Here is a 22,522-nt window from a genome sequence, read left to right as displayed (position 1 = left end):
GCCATGTGGCTTACATTGGGATATTTGTTGTTAATGTTTTTTGCTGCTGTTGTTATCATAAAGGACTCAGTTTCATTATATAGTTGCTCCTAACTCCTAACATTGCTGTAAATATTTTGTTATATTTCTATACAATTATTAGAACTCTTGAATTATTATCATCTTTCTATAAATTTGGTACTGCACAATGTGATTGGACAACCATTTTTATTAATTATAGATTACTTGTCCGTTTCTATAGTGTGCCTCTCTAATTGTGATACTCTGTTGTGCGCTGAACTATTCTGAGTTTCTTGTTGTTCATTAACATATTACAAAGTTAGCTGCAGATTTCAATGTGATATCAGTGTAAAACTGCAGATTCTTTGAACTTTACAGAATCTAGACAATAGCATTTCCAACATAAAATGCATTGCAAACTGTACAGCTTACAATATAAACAACTCCTATGGTTGCACACTTGTGCTTCTCTGTGCTTCCAATACTTTTAAAGTAACCTGACACACTAATATAGGGTCTATCATTAATAAATCTCCATTGTTTGCAGGTCACACATTTTATTATTTTCCCACTAGGAGTTTTATTTCCAGCTAAATATATATTATTACTCATTTCTGATCTTTTTTTTTTATTCAAACCTTTCTTTATAACAAAAATGGGATGCTCAACCAAAATGTTCACAATGTTAATAGTTTTAATAATAGTATCTCAAATTTTATTACTAAAATACCTTATGCCAGCCCCCTTATTACAAAAGGGTATGCTATATTGCATACAATATGTCGCACGTCTAGTCAGGATAAAATAGGAGAGTCTTTGTGGGTTCTGTTCAAGCAGATTTATTATGTATAAACATATCAGGATTGAGGCGTAATAACTTTAACTTAGATAAACTTATAAACAAACTAGCTATTACACTCATACATGCTCACTCTCTGGATGCATTCTCAAAATGGCACTGAAGCTAGCATGTGCTTGCTATTTATATGCATGTTCAGTCCTTGAAATGCTTCTTAAAGACATAGCACACACACACTCTATTCTACACCATAGTTCATATTTAGTTTATTTTTTTTTTTATTTTAGCAATTCCATTTCTTACAGTAGCATGAAATAATTGATTATTCAACTAACTTCAGCAAAAATGTCATCAATTAGGTCAAAGGGGTACCCCCACTCAATAAACATGCCTTCTAGACTGTTCAATTTTGCCCAGAGGTCTCAACATAGAAGTCAATCTTGAGATCCTAATAGCCTGACCTTTGACTAAATTCCTTTTATCTGTGGAAGGAAGTTGACTTGAAAAATGTAGAAAGGTATTAAAAATATCTTCCTATGCATCATTGGTTCTATCAAATTTTGTTCCCCATTAAAAATGATTTTGACATCCAGAAAGCTGATAAAAGTGTCATCCAATTGAGTGACAAATCTTAAACATTTAGTAGTAGATTTCATGTAAATAGTGAATTATTTTAACCCATCTATGCTCCATTCCAGAAGAGAAAAAATGATTATCCAAATACATAAGGTACAGTTTCATAAATTCATTATATGGCAAGTGAAAATTTACCACCCCATTATGATGTTGGCATATAACAGACCATACCTTGCTCCTATTGCAACTTTTTTATCTGGTTGAAATAAACATCTTCAAAGAATAAAAAAAAGTGTTCAAAACCATGCCCATGCAATTCATTAAAAAAATACCTTATCATTTGAAAATGCAGATGAATTAGCCATCATTCATCCAAACCACTGAATTCCCACTGAATCTTAAATATTGGAAAATAAATACTTTATGTCAGCTCTTAGAAGTAAATCACCCCCAATCATCTGTAACCCAGAAAGTTGTTCCAGAAAATGCCAAGAATCACACAATGTATGATATTTGTCATGAAAATCTTTTTTTTTTTAAAGTCAAGATTAATAAATGCCTCTAGTTGTGCCACTTTGGAGCCCAAAGAAGCAACAATAAGAATATAAGCTGGATCTCCCAGTTTCATAAAAATGTTCCTGTCACTTTTACTTGGAGACTGTTTTCACTGGATGAAGATAAATAATTCTAAGCATTCTCATGCTGACACTTCACTGATGAAGGATTTACAACTAGTGAAATATATTCTCTAGTAACTTTCCTTGAAAATGGATGGTTTCCTAGAAAAACTTATAAAACCTAAGACAAAACTGTTTTAATAGACTGTAATCTTCAAAGAAATGTCACAACAGCAGCAATCCAAAATTTTAGACATGGAAAACACCCTAAATGATATAGATGGTAGACTGAAAGAAGAAGAATATCAAAATGACTTTTTGCTAAAACAAAATACTTGGCTTCTGAATAAAATAGATGAGTTAGAAAACAGAGAAAGGAGGTGTAATATAAGAATATTTGGTCCTCCAGAAAAAAATCTGAAGGTGAGGGCTTAATTTCATTTCTTAATACTTGGATTTCAAAAATATTAAATCTCCAAGACAGTTTTTTTTCTCTATGCTTAGAAAGAGATCATAGATTAAAAGGTAAACCTGCTCTATCTTCCTCATTTTATCCTCCGAGATCTGTAATCATTATATTTTTTGTCATACACTGATAAAGAATTAGTATTAAAACTGCCTGGAGGAAAACTTCTTTGAAATATAAACAACATTTGATAACGTGATAATGATTACTCTTCTAAAACAATGGATCTCTAAAAATCTTGTTGGCTTCCTGTAAAATCTCTTTGACAGAATGACTTTAAATCTCAGATAATTTTTCCAACAAAAATAAAAATGCATCTGTCTAATGGAATATGACTCTTCAACAACTTAGAAGAAGCTTCTACGTTTATTAAAAAAAACAATTTTATATCAATTTCTGATGATATAGATTGGACATCTTTACAAAGAGCCTTGAACAAAAATTCATGGACTGACATGAAGAAAAAGAAACAAAAGGCAGATTCCATATCTATCAGTTACAGCAAAACAATTATATCTACAGTTAGGTAATATCTGTTATTTTGAATATTTCTTACTATTTTTCCCATAATTTTCCTTCCTGTATTTGTTAATAACACTGAAGCCTTCTGCTTCTAATATTAATACAGTTTTTATTTGAAAATTATCTAGATGTTTACTTTTTAAATATTTATTTTTAAGAATAGGTTCTTCTATTATTATGCCTTCTTATTTTAAAGTAAATATTAATGTCTTCTTGTGTTTATCAGATGTTTTTCACTTTCTCAAATAACTTTTCATTTCATAGGTTAGTTATTTAAAATTCTTTTCTAATTTTTAATACTGTTTTTCTTTTTATTTCTCTTCTAATTACTATTTCACTGGAATTGTTGTTACTGACTTCTTCCTTTTGTGGAAAAGATTGGGTATGGGAAACAGTTTGTTATTGTGGTCCCACTTAGTTACTTTCACTATAGTTTATTTGTGTAATTCATCTATTTTGTGTCATTTGTCTAGTATACTCATTTGATTTGTCTAACTGTTTTTGATTTCTTACTCATGCACTTACCTCATGATAGTTTTCACGAACTTTCTTTACTTCATGGTGGCATCTTGGTAGTTTTATTTCTTAGTGACAGCTATTTCAACCTCTTTCACTGCACAGAGGAGTGTTTGTATTTCCATTGAGTTACTTCACCTATGTGAATTATGATAGTTTCCTGTTTCTCAGTTTATATTATAGAATGATTCTATATGTCCTATGCCAGATGTTTATCACATATGTGCTGTTAGAAGTCCAAAGGAGTTGTTGATACTTTTGAGGTCTGCATTTTTTTTTTTTTTGCTAGGGGATTAGGGGATTTGAAGTGGGAGAGAGGAGAGTAAAAATGTTTAACATGAGATCTTTATAGATGTGCTTTGTGTCAGACTTTTATCTTAGATGCTTTAGTTTGTTTTGATGTAGACAATGATCTATTGACTCCCTTTTCTTTTTTATGCTATGTTTTGTTGTATATTTGTATTGATAGTGTTGCTGTCAATCAGTGGTGATAAATGATCATCATACATCAAACCTTTTGATGATGCTGCAGTTATTGGAGAAAGATGGGACAACTGGCTGTTAGGAGACTGAGCAACTTTGACAAAGTCTTATGTTGTGGAGCTCCTGGTCATTTTTCTTTCTCTCTGCTGTTTGTTGCTTCCTGTTTGTTGTATTTGTAAAGATAGTTTGAGCAAGAATGCTTGAAGTTTCTGTTCAGTGAAGGGCAGACTATATGGATGGGTGTCTCATTACAGCTGACATTTTTAACATTTTTTTTTGTAAATATCTGGTGTGTTTGATATATGCATAACTGAGTGCACATGCACACATGTGTGAGCACACGCCACACATCACTCATACCTTATTCTGCTTTGTAAGTTTATTGAATGTTTATAGTTATGTAAGCTGTAATCACAAACTGTACAGTGGACATATTCAACTAACACAGACATTGTGAGTTTAATAAGAATGACCATTTTTATATCATAACAATGTATTGTTCTGGAGGTTTCAGTTTAAATTAACAGGCATCCACTTATATTTACTGATTCAGCTTAGAATCTTATAGCATTCTAGATATCATTCGTCATATCACAGATGTGGAAATACTGAACAGAGGCTATAAGGAGATGAGCAAGTTGTCTGTATAATGCAATTTAATCAGATAAAAAAATGTGCATGCATATTATCAATTCAAAGAAAATTATGTGAAGTGATTATGCTTTATAGTTCTAACAAAATATGAGTATTGCATTAATGACATAAAAGTTAGTTTTCCATCTATAACGTAATAAAATTTAGATTAAAGTGTCATCTGTTGTAACATTCTGGATTACATGGTGAAAAACTTAAAATATCGTATACCTGTTTAAATGTATTTATAAAGAAAGACTGTGAAGTTTGAATGTTTATTATTTTATGTTTATGACTTCTATTTTAAGTTAATAATTGAGGTTAAGAGTCTATTTTGTCTGGCAAATTTCTACAATCGCCACATTATGCTTGAAAGAGTTGTGTCATTTTCAAATGCTATTTTCTTGCAATTTCTCCACTCCAGTAGTCTACTCACCAAGAGTACAATATAAGTGATGTTTTGGACTTTTTTTATTGTGATTAGATATTTTCTTCTGGGTTTACTTTTTGTTCTTTATTGGTCTTCCTGAGTTCAACATATCCTAAAGTTAGTCTATTTGTTAATGATTGTAATACCTCATTGTAGGAAGATAGGGAATAATGTAATGTTTAGTTAGACTGTGAACAGGTTTTTACAAATTTGAAATGTTTTGCTGGTATGTCTGTCCAATGCTGCATTATAAAAATCAGAAGCATAATTGTTATTTCTATTTTGTTTATGGTAAACATATTACACTATTTTGTGTTACAAGAAAATCTTATTATCTTGTCACAACAGAGCAATTATTTCTTTTTATTGTTTTTACACTATATTACATCCTTTTCCCATATGATTGATGGCACTGCATTTATACTACTTTCATTTTGATTCTGGAGAATATATTGCATAATGATTACTTTATATTAAGACAGGTTTTATCAGTGAAATCTGCATGACCCCCCCCCCCCGGGTATATATTTCTTTTATCTATTCTAAATCTTCTCTTTAAGAATAATTTTAGCATTAATCTTAAAGTTTTCAAACTTGTTCTACCTTATATTTATAGTCTTAAGCTATATAGCTTATTTATTTTAACTTCGTATGTTTTACTGACTGAATACTAAACATTAATGTAGTGTCTTACAAATGGTTGATACTAACAATTATACTTTTATTTTTACTGTTTGCTAATAATAAGATGAGTTGGGGCGGCCACGGTAGTACAGCGGTTAGCATTGCTGCCTCACAGCAAGAGGTTCCCCGGTTTGATCCTTGGCTATGGTGCCTTCTGTGCGATGTCTATATGTCCTCCCTGTGGTCACGTGGGTTTCCTCCAGATGCTCTGGATTCCTCCCACTTCCCAAAGACATGCTGTAGGTGGATTAGACACTCTAAATTGCCCCTAGGTGTGAGTACGTGTGTGCCTTCTGTGGAAGGTTGGGCACCGAGCGGGCAACTCAACACTGTAAAACTCTACTGCCTATCATGAGCAGACAGGTGATCCGCTGTGGGGACCCCTAACTGGGAAAAGCCAAAAGAAGACGAAGCTAATAATAAGATGAGTTGTTTTAATAGTAGTAGATAGTATTATCATTAAATTAACTCTTGATAAACACTTAATTTTGAACTCAAATTCTATTCCAGTGGTACAGGACTAACTAGGAATATTAACAATCAAACCAGTAATATAAATATATACTTTTATGTTGCTAACATTTAAGTTGTTTATTTTTTTCACCTAACCAAAAATGTTGAATTAAAGTTTAAATGAGGGGGCTTAATTTAATATGTGAACAATATGGTTAGTGATGATGCAAGAGGGAATAGAGGAGAAAAGAGAAGAATAAAAGAAAAAAAGGAAGGAGAAGGGGAAAAAGAAGACAGAGAGAGAGTAAAAGGGAAAAAAATAAATGATTAATGTCTCCATTAGATGAACTATTTCATTCAGAGCTCTGGTGGATAGATTTTTATTTTTTTCTGCTTGTATTTATTAAGGGGAAAAAACTTGCTAGGTAGTGATGGATAGCTTGATAGTTTTTTTATTCCCTATTGCATTAGGAACTTAGGTAATTACATTTGAAATTCATATTTTTTACAATGTTAAAATTTTCTACATCATTTTCTTTATTCTTTTATTAGGCCTGAACTATTAATCATTTTACTCTGTTGATATAAAATACTTCTACTTTTGTACTGTATTATTTTGTTCATTCTTTTTAAGAATTGTAAAAGAAAAATTTTATTTTAGCTTAAAGATAGACTGTACATTATTATCTTTAAATGTCAATGGTCTAAATAATCAAAGGAAAAGACAAAATGTATTACATAATTTAAATGCAAATAAGGCTCAGGTAGTTTTTCTACAAGACTATCATATTAAACAGGTGTAAAAAACAGTTGGAATCAAATTAATTAGACCATTTTAGACCATTCTGCTTTAAAAACCAAGAGTAGGGGTGTTTTGATGCTTTAGGAAAAATATATCAGTCTTCCATTAATTATTCATAAATAGGAAGATCAGGATGGTGCTTTCACTTTCATAGTCATAACATTTAATAATAGGCTGTGGACTTTTTATTGGCTTCCAGGTATGGGACAAATATTGCTAAAACATCTAGACTTTATTCTTAATAATTATAAAAGTAATTTAATTATAAATGGATATTTTGACTCTGATACTAGCAATAAGAGGAGGCTAACATTAACATCCACTGCAAAAACCTCTTTAAAATATAAAGAATCTCTTAATCTAAAATATACATTTAACACAAAGGATATTGGTTCTTTCCTCTTTTTTTAGATTATAAATATGGTAGACAGACAAGAACTGATACAATCTTAGTTTCTCAAGATTTAATTTCTAGAATATCTAGTTTTAACATAATTCCTTGTCCTATCTCTGATCATGATTCCCTTATTTTAAAACTTCAAACTAACTTTAACAACTTATCTTTTTTTATCTAGAATTCCTACTTATATAACTAAACTCAAATAATTTAAGCTTTAGCTAATTTATGCATTACATTTCTTTTTGGAGTCTAATAACACCCCTGATATTAATATAGTCATGACTTGGGATTCATTAAGGGCTTATATTTTAGTAAACATTTAAATTGGTAAAAAAATAAAAGTAAGGATTAGGATTCCAAACTACAAAACATCCATTAGATCTCTTAGAGAACAAGTCTAGATTTTCAAAGAATAATAGAGCTAATGTAAAGGAAATAGAGTAATTCAATAAACAGTATCTTGACATATTATCACATAAAACTAACCTCACTTTAGAAAGACTAAAAATCAACTAAGTAGCCAGTAGCTAAGCCAATTGTTAATCAGTAGCTAAACCAATTGTTAAACTCAATCACTTTCTGCTGTTATTGTGCCATCCTCCATGGAGATGGTCGAATGCTTCTCAATGCTAGACTCATACCTGCCTAACACATATTCTGAGAGCTCAAGCATATCTCTCTTCATATAGTCCAAGGAAGTATGTCTCAGGTCATTTACACCCACATGGACTATGACTAAATCATACTTGTACTTAGGAGAAACTTACCTGAGTGCTTGCATATCTGGTGGATCCTGGCCCCTGAGAGGTAGCGGAGTAACTTACCTCAGTGCTTGCATATCTGGTGGATCCTGGCCCCTGAGCAGTAACTAAATGTAGCTTTCTCCTTATACAGCCTGGTCAGAGGAACATCCATGTTTCTCACAATGGAGTCTCCTATGACCAGAATATTGAGTTGTGGAATGTTTCGCCTTATGGGCTTGGTAGTTGAGACACATTGAGATGTGGCACTATGTATTCTGATAGGAATTACCTTGTTTGTGTGCATGCACAGTTTCTGAGAACTGGGCCTGAGAGGCCTATGGGGACTGAGTAAGTTAGAAGTGAGCACCTCCGCATATGTGTGTCTATGTGTGTGGTTCTTTGTGGGTGTGGTGAGGGATATATGTGAGTCAATGAAAACCTGTTTGTTGCTTTTTGTGTCTGTATGTGCGAGTTTAGCCTCCAGGCTTCTTGCCCACTGAGTGGCACACAGCTACAGTTATCCCACTCCACAAGGGGGGATCCACCTTGGATCCCGGGAGCTACTGCCCCATCAGTCTGACGAGCCTGATCTGCAAGGCCATGGAATGTATTACCATGGAACTTATAAACAAAGATATTGGCAACCTTCAGCCACTGGACCCCACCCAGTTTGGGTGCGTGAAGGGCCGATCTTGTCTTCTGAACGTGACTGGCTTCTTCGAATCAGTCTCCAGAGCCATAGATGAGGGTAATGCAGTCCACACAGCCTATCTGGACCTCGCCAAGGCCTTTGACACCATCCCCTACTCAGGAATCAGAAATAAATTTTCTAAGCTGGGCATTTATCCCTACGACACTCGATGGGTTGCCAACTGGCTTACTGACAGAACCCACACTGTAAAAGTAGCTGACTCCAAATCCAGCTCCAGACAAGTTACAAGTGGAGTACCTCAGGATTCAGTCCTGGGACCACTCTTGTTTGGCATCTACTTCTCTGAAGTACAGGCCAACACTATGGGACTTTGGCTAACAAAGTTCGCAGATTACTGCAAACTGGGAGCCATTATTGAATCCCCAAATGATGTGGATACTCTACAAAAGGGACTTACAGAAACAGATGCTTAGTGCCAGAGCCATGGGCTCAAGTTCAATGCCAAGAAATGTATAGTTATCCCCTTTGGGAAAATAACATGTACCCGTGAATTACCACATAGGTCGCAGTACAATAAACACTGAAAGTGTGATAAGCGACTTAAGGACGCAGGTGGACAGTGGTCTCACCTTTAATAACCACATCACCACAACAGTCAGAAAATCCTTCTATGTGGCACACCTCATCACTAAGGGCTTTTCATCCAGAAAAAAGAAGGTCATTGTCCCACTGTACTCATCCCTCATTAGACCCATTATAGAATACAACACTCTATTTGGTATGTAGCTCTGAAGATATCTGCAACAACTGGAAAGGCCACAGAAATACCTCACTAAAACAATCACAGGCCTAAAGCAGATACCCTATGCTGACCACCTTAAAAAAATCCAGCTGTACTCTGTTGCATATTGTCTACTCAGAGGCAATCTCTGCTTAACATACAAGGCCATGTCAAACCCAGAGCTCCTGGACATGCTACACTTAAAGAAATCCCAATCCCTCAGAGCCAAATCTCCAGGGATCTAAACCTTGTCATCACAATAAACAAAACATGCTGGAGGGATAGGTTCCTGACCCAGAGACTCCCCTGACTCTGGAATAGACTGCCCATACATGTCAAGCAGAGCGCCTCCTTGGCCCTCTTTAAAAGGAACCTTGACAATCGGATGGGAGAAAGGAAATTCACCCCGGGGATCACGTCATTCACCCTGCTAGACAGGGGTCCAGGGAAGTAAATAGTCTGGGAAGAAATAGCCAGGGAATTGTTATGGCTAGGCTTGTATAGGCCCTAGGGCCGATAGCCTAGTACCAGCCTATGAACCTATGAACCTAAGAACTCCTACACTTCATCGCATAAACATATGCATACTTTATCAAATCAAAAAGAGTTAAATTACATTCAAAATCTAATAATATTTTAAAAGTTAGACATGAAGGAAATTAGAAACTAAAGTCCCTGGCACTATACCCAGTATCATATAGACTTCTTAGAAGAGACTTATGCCTGGCTTACAGAGTAGTTTCCAACTCAAACCTACTGGATTTGCTGCACATCTGTAAATCAAATGGGACTACAGCTACCCATTCCAGGGACCTAAATATGGCCTGCAACTTGAATAGGATGTGCTGGAGGGAGAGATTTGTCTCCCAGAGACTGAAACATCTTTGGAATAGGTTTCCAATTTATTTGAAGGAGAGAACTTCTATGATACTTTTCAAAGGAACCTGGATGAGTGGATGGGGCTCCATAAATTCCTACCAGGCATAGTGCCCACAACTCTCTTAGACATGGGCAGTCATTAATAAATACAATCCTAGGTATTGACTTGAGTATCTATGGTGTTACATTGGGATGAAATGGCTAGGCATGAAATGACCTCCAGTTTGATAGCCTAGTAACCTCCTATGATCATATGAGCCATACTTCTCAACTGCATAGATTTTCACAGAATGTCCAGATTTTTGTCTCATATTTTTCATCTGTTTTTCATAAAATTGTGTTTTATTACAAATTAGTGGCAAATCATTAAAGACTGAAGTTAGAATATAATGACAAACATTTGAGTTTCAGACTTCACACCCTTCTGAAAATTCATGCTAATGCACAACCTGTTATTCTATCTACTTTCTTTGTCTTTGTAGGCCTTTGTCCCACTTTTATTTATGACTTTGTCCAGAAGAGGTTGAGAGGTATGTATGAGCTTATGAAAAATGTTACAAATAATGGAGACATTTTGGACAGTTTCAGATTCTATCATACATTTCTAAACCAAAATTTTAATTCTGTTTTTAAACTTTAAATATTAATTCTTAATTCTTTAAAATTATTTCAGGATAAAAAGCTGATCTACATAAACAAATTTCTTATAAAGAGGTTGCAGATAAAATCAAAAATTCAAAACCCAGTAAAACTGCAGGTATCAATGGAATAATAAATGAAATTCATAAACCTTTTCCTTCTTCTATCTTTTTCCATAAAACATTAACTATTATCAGGAAAACATTCTACCTTTCTGGAAATATTAAATAATTGCTACTATACTGAAAGAAAATAAAGACCCACAATTTTGTTCTTATTAGAGCACTATCTCACTTTTAAATAATGCTAATAAAATGTTTATGCCTATTATTACAGACAGAATAAAAATACCTATTCTGTAAACAATTATTACTGATCAAACAGGTTTTATATACCAAAGAAAATACAGTTTACATTCATATGGTCAAGTGCATGCAGCTTGAACATACATTTTACTGACTTTTCTCAACGAATCCTGTAACGCTGAAGGGTTAGAATGTCGTAAAGACACTGAATTCGAAATTTCTGACTGTTCTACACACTAAAATGAGTGCTAACATGGGTCAAAAAGAGGATAGGATTTTGTGATTTGCAACACTTGCAATCACATTTTTGAGATGTTGCCGTACTCCTTTCGGCCATACCCGCTTGACCATTCACCAGTCGACCATATACAGGTACACCAGAAAAACCCATGATAACATTGAATGTATAGTAATTCTTATTGATTTTTTTTTTTAAACAAAAGGAAAGAAAATACATTACTTATTAGTTTAGACACTGAAAAAGCTTTTGATTACTTGAATTGGAAATATATTTTCAAAATTTTAGAATTATTTGATTTTCTGATACTTTTATTTCTCTTTTAAAAATATTTATAGATATAATACTGCTTATATTAAGATAGGTCCCTTTTATGTCACAGCATACTTCTCTAATTAGAGGTACTAAACAAGGTTGTCCAGTTTCTCCAATTGTATTTGCTTTGTTCATTAAAATATTTGCTATTTTAATTTGGACAAATTGAAATATTATTGGCACTGACGTTTTTATACAAATTTCTTCCAAAATTATGTTATTTGCAGATGACATTTTATCAATTCTTTCAAATTCAAGATCAACACTTGTTGAACTAGAATCCACAATAAATTAATTTAAAAAAATCCTGGTGTTTGCATCAATCAATCCACATCTATTAAATTAAAAAAAATTCAAATTCATAAAAAACATATTATTGGTAATCAAGTCTCACCTTTGGTATACTTGGGTATTACACTTCTAACATCTATAGATGAACTAATAAGTGTTAATTATTATAACACTATGAACACAGCAAAGAATCTTATTTCTAAATGGAATAATCGTATTAGTTCCTTTGAAGATAGACTTCAATTGATAAAGATGATTCTTTTTCCCAAAATGTTATATATAATACAAGCCCTACATCTTATACCTAGTAAGCATTATAGCAGTGAAATGAACAAACTATTATTGAATTTTCTTTGGTTTCCTAACAAACCTAGAATAGCTTTTTCCCATCATATTGGAACATGGCATACTGGAGGAATTAATCTAACAGGTACTGAGACTTATAGCATCAATCTTTACAATTATATTAAATTAGGTAGATCCTAATTATAACTCTAATTGGAAAACTTTACATATAGCCCTTCTTAGAAATGATACATAAATATTAAGTAATAATTATTTAGTTAATCAAGATAATTTCTTATTGCTTTTTCTCTGTAATTACTTACAAAATACAACTTTCCATCTACAAATTCTACTTTTATGTATTATTTTAATGACTTAAAATATTATAATTTCTAATATAGACACTAAGATTTGAATCTAGAATTCCTTTTAACATTATCAACATTATTTTCAGTATAATACATAGTCATACTTTTGTTAATTGTGAATCTATGAATTTTGTCTGCTGGCACCTTTTTTTTAAAGACCTGAATGTCAAAGATTCTCAAAAACTTATTAAAGAATTTGATTTGGATCCCCAGGATTGGTTATCAATACAAATTATGAGAGCACAAACTCAGGAATTGTGTTTATCTCTTCCTCATTCTCATTTTAAAGAAATTCCTAGATCATTGCATGAAATTATTTGCAACAAATTAAAAACTGATAATTTAATGTCAAAACTTTGTAAAATTTTAATAAATCATAACATAATTGAAATACTAAATTTTGGAATCATATTTAATTAGGTAATTCTTCTTCTTTAGCCTCTGAATACAAATCTCACATATTATCATCTATTAAATATACTCATGGTCTCATTATTGGCATTTATTTACATGGAAATATTTACATAGAGCCTTTTTAACCCCAAATAATATAGCTAAATTTAATGCTAATAATAGTATCCTTTGTTGGAGATGTTTACAAGTATGCAGTACTGATTGGTTACATGTTTTGTATGACTGCACTTCTCCAAATGTATTTTGGTATAAAACAGAATATTTCTTGAAAGCTATATTTTCAGATAATTTCTCTTTATCAAAGGTTTTAATTTTATTAATGAACTCGATACTTGTGATTTGAGACGTGATATTTTTCTTTTATGGTCCCTCCTTGCAGTTGCAAGGAAATGCATTACTAAAGAATGGAGATCCACCAAATCACCTTCTTTTAGAGTATTTTTATCCTTTATAAAAGAAACAGCTTGTAGGAAATCAAAAGTAAAAGAACAAATAATTCATTCTAGGTCATATACCAATAATCCTTGTTTGAAAGTGATAATTCTTATTAATTTTTATCAGCAGAATCTTATCTTGGATGTCTAAAGAGTAAGGGTGAAAAGCAACAATTTCTTGCTGGAACATTAGCTATTTTAATCTTTGAATTCAGGCCTTTGTATATATTGTTCATATTTTTGCCTGTTTTTTTCCCTTGAAATAGTATCATTCTATTATTATTAATGTTTATATTGCTAGCTGAATATTTTTATTTGAAACGTATAATAAAATTTCTGAGCAGAAAAAATAAATCATTGAGGAACAGGTATATCTTACTGTAGGGAATGTTAATCATATTCTAAGTGATAATTTAATAGATATCATCATTTGATTACATATGATATGGTTAATGTAGTCCCTATAATCAACTAAAACCATTATCTATCCTTTATCAGATTTCATTAAATGTAATGTTTTGTTGTTACACAATTTATCAAAAATTAAACTTTCCTACTTAGGAAGCTTGTAAAACTTTTTTACTTTTTTTGCGATGTAAATGCCTAAGATCATATTCACATAATTTCACAAAACACATAGAGTTGGGTCTAGGGTGAACTACAAGAGCTTTTCTTTAAAAGAAAATGCTAGCATCATTATTCAATGTTTGCTGATACTTTCATTTTAAATTAAGCTTTTTTGTAAAACACTGCATCTCAATTAAACTGCCCACAATATTAAAATGAGAAGTCGCTGCTAAGGTTAGACTTTTAGAGAATAATCCCATGAACACAAAGGGAATTTCATAGTCACTGTGAAAAATGTAATGCTGTTCCTAATATTGATGGTTTGACTTTCAGAATACTGAATTGCTTGTTGTTCTTGCTTTTGTATCCCTTTCTCATTTGTCAGCCTGTTCCTCGTGCTCTTCTCTTGGTTTGAACTCATTTTTTTTTTAACCTTTAAGTCTTTAATTAGAATTTTTGCAATGTGATTGTATTTAATTTTTTTTAAAAAGGGGGTCCTGAACAACTGCACTTTGTTATGATGATGTCTTTGACAATTTCATCTGAAAGCACTAAACAATGAAACCTTCATGGGATAAGTTTTGGTGTATATTTTTGGTTTTGTTTACAGCTTGAGGAAAATTTAACATACCAATATGAATTTCCAGTCTTTTCAGTCTTTTCTTTGCTTACAATTCTTTATTCCTATCTGTCACTTAATGACAATGTTACAGTTTGTGTGTGTGTGTGTGTGTGTGTGTGTGTGTGTGTGTGTGTGTGTGTGTGTGTGTGTGTGGGTGTGTGTGGGTGTACATATATGTACACACACACACACACACACACACACATATATATATATATATATATATATATATATATATATATTATATGTATGAATTAATATTAGCATGCTTATACATTTTCCACCTTGTCTCAATGTTTTAATTGTGCACGTCAACCAGAGGAACTGTCTGCACTTACGAATAACACATATCAATATAAAGTATGTGTGTGCATGTATGGCAGGTGTGGAATATTTTCATTATGTTAGCCTGGCTCTCATTGTTGTAAGTCATGTGCTGCTCTAGTGTGGCCCAAAGTAACTGCTTCTGTTCAGAAACAGCCACTAAGCAATGCAGTAATATTACTGAAAGGAGACCAGATGCATGCACAGGGATACTTGAAGGCACACTTAAATGTAGTTACTGGTAGAAACTGGAATTAAAGATTTATCTAGCACGCATGGGATAAGCATTATATCACAATTAAGAATTCAGGTGTCTAAGATAAGTAACATACATGTTCACCGATTTTATGTAGTAAACATTTGCATAAAATATTAGCAATTATGCCTCATCACTTCCTTGAATTGCCTTCTAGTATAACACCCAGGATGTATAAATATCTGATGGATTGATTTTCAAAACAGAGAGAATTTATTGGTAAAATCTCTTTCAATGATATACCGTTTTTGGATTGATTTAATGCATAAAATGCACATGAATACATCCACATTTGAATTCCTTAACCAACTGTAGGATAATAGGCAAAGAAGCCTGTGTTACCATTCCACTGCTGTGTGCCTGCATTTTGTATGATAGGACATCATTTCTTTAGTAACAAATGGGTGTCCAAATAAGGTAATGCAGACACATTTCTATGTTGTTTTGGATAAACTCAAATGAATCCCACTGGGCACACTAATACGTTTTACAGGAAAATATGAAAGAGAGAGAGAGAGAGAGAAAGAGCATCTTAGAGTGCTGCATACTCCATAAAATCTGTTTCATAACAGACAATAACAGTACATTTAAAGCACAATTAGCATATTTTTAAATGATCTGCATCCTTTCTTCATTTCTGTAAACATGTTTATATCTGTCAGGCTGTGCTAGTGTTCTATGATAAAGTAATCTCTGTAGCTTCCCTTTATGATTGTGTCTAACTTTATAAAAATGGAATCTATACTGATTAGCAGTACCCATATTATAGCCTTGATTTAATCTAAATTTGCTTACCTTTTATATGACATGCTGGCAGTTAATTGCATTAGCTTTTCAGTCCTCACCAGCACTGATCTCGGGTATATTAAACCACAGAGGTGAAAACAGTATATATGAAATTATGTAAATGAAATAAAATGCTTACCTCAGGTCACAAAATCTGACAGAGTGAAAGAAGACCAAAGAAAGCTAGAAAGAGAAAAGAAATAATGTAAACTAAGACTTTGCTGAGCAAATGATAGGAAACTCAGGCAGCAAAAAAGAATGATAAGAGAAAAAGTGGAAATAAGCATTAGATTAAATAAAAATAATGTATTTGCCACAGATTTTAAATTGCTTGCACTGCAGTAATTTGAAAATGCTTTTCTGTGTGAACTGCATCTTTCTAACTTCCTATACATAGCTGCCACTTATGAACACATTCTGAATGTATTCTTGCTGCCTCTTTGAGAGAAAGACCTCAGAGAATTTAACAAATATTGTGTGTGAAGGAACACAGAGTCACAGGGTTAATGGAAAAGTGATACAGGGCAGAAGAAAGCATCTTAAATACAGACAGAAAAGTAATTTAGTGTCAATTTTCCTGAAGAGACTATTTCGGCCCTACTGTCTTCAGAGCAGTCACCATGACGAAGCTGTATGGAGGGGACACAAATACATTGACAGCTCAGAAATTTAAAGCTTTTTCTCTCTGTCTGTCTCTCTGTCTCTCTCTTGGCCATATGCTATTATTGGCAAATTTAGCCCTATAATATGGACACAAGGCATTTTATAAAATATACTAACTGATAACAAATAACCTTGAGTAGACATTCAAAGTGTACTGGAAGTACAAACCATTACTCCCTGAAATGAAACTAAAATCCTACATCTGTCTATTTAAAAAAAAAGTCATTTTCTGTCAAGTTTTATAATTTTTTGTTACTTTGGTTGTATTCCAGAAAGCATGATATGTTTGAATTACATGAATGCACCTAACTAGAAAGGTGAGATGTAACTGTCAGTTACAAAAAGGATAATGTCTAAGAAACATTTGGGAAGTACCTTCCTGAGCAAATGAATATGAATGTATTTTTTTCACATTTCCCCTCTGCTCAGGATAGAGTTCACTAAGCAGTAATATAGCAATAACCCACGCCTGGGTGTGGGTAATGCTGGATTTACCCATGGCTGGCATGGTTTGGTCGCCCGAGGGACGAAACAAAGCCAACCTTGGGTAAATCTAGCATTACCCACACCCAGAAGTGGGTTATTGCTATCATACAATGACATTATTTATGAAAAGAAATAATTACTTTTCTTAAATAATGGCATTGTATAATGCCTCTTTACTGCCCTTCCGCAGCTGTCTGGTATTCTGCGGCAGTTCTGATGTACTGCGCATGCCTACGCAGTACATCAGAGCTGTGGGCAAAAGCACTGTTTTGCTATGTTAAATGGGTTTAACATAGCGAGACAGCTTTAAAATAAGCAACGGAGATCTCTGTTACTTATTGTAAAGCTGTCTTGCTATGTTAAACGCATTTAACATAGCGAAACAGTAAAAAGCAACTTTTTTTTTTAAACTCTCTGCTATGTTAAATGGGTTTAACATAGCAAGACAGCTTTAAAATAAGCAACGGATATCTCCGTTGCTTATTTTAAAGCTGTCTCGCTATGTTAAACCCATTTAATATAGCGAGACAGCTTTAAAAAAAATACACACTGTGTCGCTGTGTTAAAGGAGTTTAACATAGCGAGACAGATTTAAAAAAAGCAACGGAGATCTCCGTTGCTTTTTTTAAACCTGTGTCGCTATGTTAAACTCTTTTAACATAGCGAGACAGTATTTTATACTAACGGAAAAAGTCCGGGCGACCGGACCTTTTTCCGTTAGTATATTGAGGGATTTACAACGGGCACGCTGATTGGGCTGGCCAATCAGCGTGCACGTTTTAGGGGAGGAATTGTATATTTATGTTAATACTACATTTGATACAAATACATTTATATTGCTGCAATACTTCATTGAGATTATTCATTATATCTTTATTTGAAATTATTATAAGTAAAGAGCCTCACTTACATTTTTGAAACACTTTAGTTTAAAAATTAGAAGGAATAACAATAAACCAAACTGCTAGAATGGCACTGTTATGATTTTATTACAAGACCATTAAAACATTCAATTGTTATTTGTCCTGGTCCCCTTTAATAAATACATCACACCGAATGACATTTGATGACCTTTATTAAACTTCCATAAACATGACTGTTAACCAATATTTATTAATTTCAACCAAACATGATGCAGGTGAAAATAACATCCATGTAACCTTCACATAGGACAGCGTGACCCCGCTCATCCTGATCAGTAAGCAGCATCCATACTTCCACTCACTTACTTATGAAGCAGCATACCACCACTCAATTCATTTACCATTTATTGAACTACATTTCCAACCAATAAGCATGTTACCTCCTCTTGCATATTTACTTATCAAGCAGTGGAACTGCTCACTTTCCTTCCCAACTTATTGAACTGAACATCCAAAACCAGAGGGGGAACAGAAGAGGGCAAGCCTGCCCCTGACCCTCTTCTCCACCCACCAGCCTGATCAAGCTAATCCCTCTCTCACCGACCAAACTTCCCACAACCTAACCACCATTAAAGGCATAAAGCCAAACATCATTCGGTGAACTCAATGTTGCCTAACCAAACTGTATCCAGGCCGTCACCTCTCAAATCACCATCACATAAATAAAATTATTCAGTTACCTAAACCAATGCTAAAATAACAACCATAAACTCATAACCTAGCATACCCATACTCAGTTACCCAAATACCATACCATAAAAATTCTGTAATGACTCTCGGGTCATTACCTGACAACTAGACATCCAAACACTTAGCCCACTGCCACTTTAAAACATTCCAAGGCAATTGTATACCCACATGTCAGATAACATACCATTTAACTGCTCAATGAATGTAAAAAACACATGAAATCTCTTTACAAATTCCATTTAATAGCAATCTTCGCATCACACCAACCACCCATTATAAACAATAAGACACTTAATCCACCATCATGGCTTTTAGTAGTCTGACCCCAAATGCACCACAAACAGTAAACCAAGCCAGGCAAAACTAACCAAACACAATGTACCACCAAAACTTGAAAATGCCCAATGCCACTAGGTCAAACAAGGTCAGTAGTATGCCATCACCATCCACCATGTAGTAAATTAACCCAGCCCTGTCTACCCTGAAACTGCAGTAACTCGAAGCTAAATCTTCCTACACAAAACACCCCACCTAGCTCCCAAGCCTGAACTAACTTACTCAAGACAATCCACTAATCCCCTATCTCTGATGGCTGCAACACTACCTGACCTGTTCCACAGTGTGAAATTCAATCCTGGTGCTCCCCACACAAGATCAAACAAAAACAAGACATTACCTTGTGGCTGCAGGGAAGGAAAACACAACAAACAAACAAAACCAATAGTCGGCTGCACTGCTGGAAACCATGACCTCATTTTATACCGCTCCATTAGCCGACACATTCCTCAGTCTCCTCTCTCACCTGTCAAGTCCATATTCGTTCAGCCCACCAAGTAATGCCCAATCTGCACATCCCCATCTGTGACCTCAGTGTGACCTGAAAAAGAAAAGACTGTAAATACTCCACACACTCATAATTCAACTTCTTAATGACACTAGGCACCACCAAGGGATCTCTCAACTGCCTAAAATGTACTCACTACCATATGCAAAACACCAATGAAACTTAAAAATGTCTTAATAAAGTTCCCCATAAAATTTCTTCCCACCTCACATATTAACGATACAACTGATACCCATGCAAAATAAAACAAATTATTGCATTAAAAGGCCTATTCTATAAATAAAATTATCGCTCTTTAACCAACCTATGATTTTTCTCAACAAAATTGTTAACAATAATTAGGGCAAAGAAAATTAAAAGCATCCAAAGTTGTGCTAATACCGCTAATTAAAAAAACCCATGGTGCAACTACCCCCCCCCCCATGGCTCCACTTATGTTCATTTTGGCTAGGGCAACATCCACCCATGTCCCTCTTAAATAAGAGCAACAAGCACTGCACTCTGTATTGAGGAAACGTACATACCTGAACCTAGCTAATTTATTGAAAACCTTAGAGCGATTAGCCTAGTAACTACCCCCGATCCTGAAATTGTTGACACTCCTCTCCACCAGTAAGAACCCCAAACTCCCCCTAAACAAATACAAACCCTGCTATAACATGACCCCCAACATACCTTATCCTCCCTTGACCCTACACTACCCAACTGCACCAACCTTGAAATTCCTTAATAAGTACAAAATAAAGTAGCATGTGTTACCGTACTGTTTACCACACATCAACGCAGCCTCCCCAGCAGAATACCTTACCTCCAAACAAAAGTGCATAATAACCATAACTAAAATGTTCATAGATAACTGACTTTTAAAGGGGCCTAGAACCATCAACCTAGTAACTTCCTATGCCTATGATTGCTGCACATCCACCCTACCTGTGGGAAACCTCGGACCCCCTCTAAAATTCCCCAACCCTACCTTACCCAACCCCAACATACTCCCTCTTCACTTGCCAACCCATTACCCAAACCACACCAAATCTGACATACCTTTATGAACAGTGTACAAAACAAGATTACTTGTATCCTCATTGTGAACAACTCCAGCAACTGGAACATGCAGCCCATCAAAATCAATTACCTTTAACAGCTTCCTGCAGGCCAACAAATGTTGATTACTTTCCACTCCCCTACTTGGCTCCTTTGTGCACCATTCTAGCAATGGATACAGCCACTAATATGTGCCCCTTCACCTTTGGACCCACTTTTTTCAGATCACCAGCTGATGCTCACTCTGCCCATCCCCAGCTGCAATAGAAAAGAAATGTATAAATTCTCAGCACCCACATATTCAAAAGTTCCTAAAGCCAACCTTAAGTGCCACTGGGACAACCCTGTCCCTCAACTGCACAGCCACTACAGTGCCCCATAACCCCCATTCCCAAAAGAAATCCATCTTAGCAGCTTCACCCCCAGTGCTGCTTTTACTGCAATCATCTGTAATGCTACACTGTTATAATATACCTGCAACCTTAGAATCTGGCAATGACCTGGTCAGACTTGCCAAAGATCATATTGGCATTCACATTCCTGGTCAAAAATAACCCAGCAGACCATTAAAAGTCAACGAATTAAATTAGCCAGGACAGCCGGTGGTAAATAAAGAACTCAGCAGTAATAATGCCGTGCATAGATAACACACCTACACCATTGCCCTGTACTTGCCTATGAATTTCTAGTCAGAAATTAAACACTGTTCGAATTGCATGTACCTTATCTCTTTATAAATTCAAGTTTTTGCCCAATAACCTTCTGCACAGTAAAATTAAAGTCTTTGCCTAATAACCTTCTGCACAGAGAAGGCAAATATATGACCACAACTTCCTTGAAAGTTGTGAAGTCTGAGCTGGAATGTCTGGCACTATTCCCTGAACTGGCTGGTAAACATGTCCTGACTCTGACCCCTAATAATTTGCCTGAAGACCACAATGTCATGAGAAACCTCCCAAAACCTTAGGCCAAAATCTTGAAATTCTACATATTGTCTGCAAAGTTAAGAGGGATGTCTCAACCTTTGAGAGCCCAAATTTAAGATTGCCCAACACCCCTCATCCATCAAACAGCTGTCATGAATGCCCAAATACTTACATCCTAAAATTACCTGAAACCTCTAAATTACAGCGGTGTTAACTCCTACAAGTCATCCTCGTTGTGTGATCATTTCAATCTAATGAGGCACTCCATCAAACAAAATAGTGACAAATCCAAATGCATGCCATTATTTAATGCCTACTGACCTCAGATCCTCCCACTCAGCTGGCAGCAAGCATAACATTTATGAGAACCCCAAAACACCTAGTTGTATGTAGCCTGTTCATTATAAGCTGCTGACAGAATAAATGTATGACACTTAACCAGCTGATGACAAAATCCACTGCAGACATGAGTCCCTCCTGCTGTTTCAGTTGCAATTACTGTGATACAGCATTGTTACCCCTGGTGGTCATGACAATGTACTGGACCTACTATTTCTTTTCCCTGGTTAGTTGCAACATGTTTTGCTATGGAATCTATGTTGTATTGATTGTCAGTGTAAAATTAAATTCCTGCTTCCTCTTTTCTCTCGATAAGTGCTCATATGC

The sequence above is a fragment of the Protopterus annectens genome, chromosome 4.part0, assembly GCF_019279795.1.
Source record: "Protopterus annectens isolate FY-2018-M chromosome 4.part0, PAN1.0, whole genome shotgun sequence".
Taxonomy (NCBI): Eukaryota; Metazoa; Chordata; order Ceratodontiformes; family Protopteridae; genus Protopterus; species Protopterus annectens.
The sequence above is the reverse complement of the archived record's forward strand: the minus strand, read 5'-3'. Positions refer to the sequence as shown.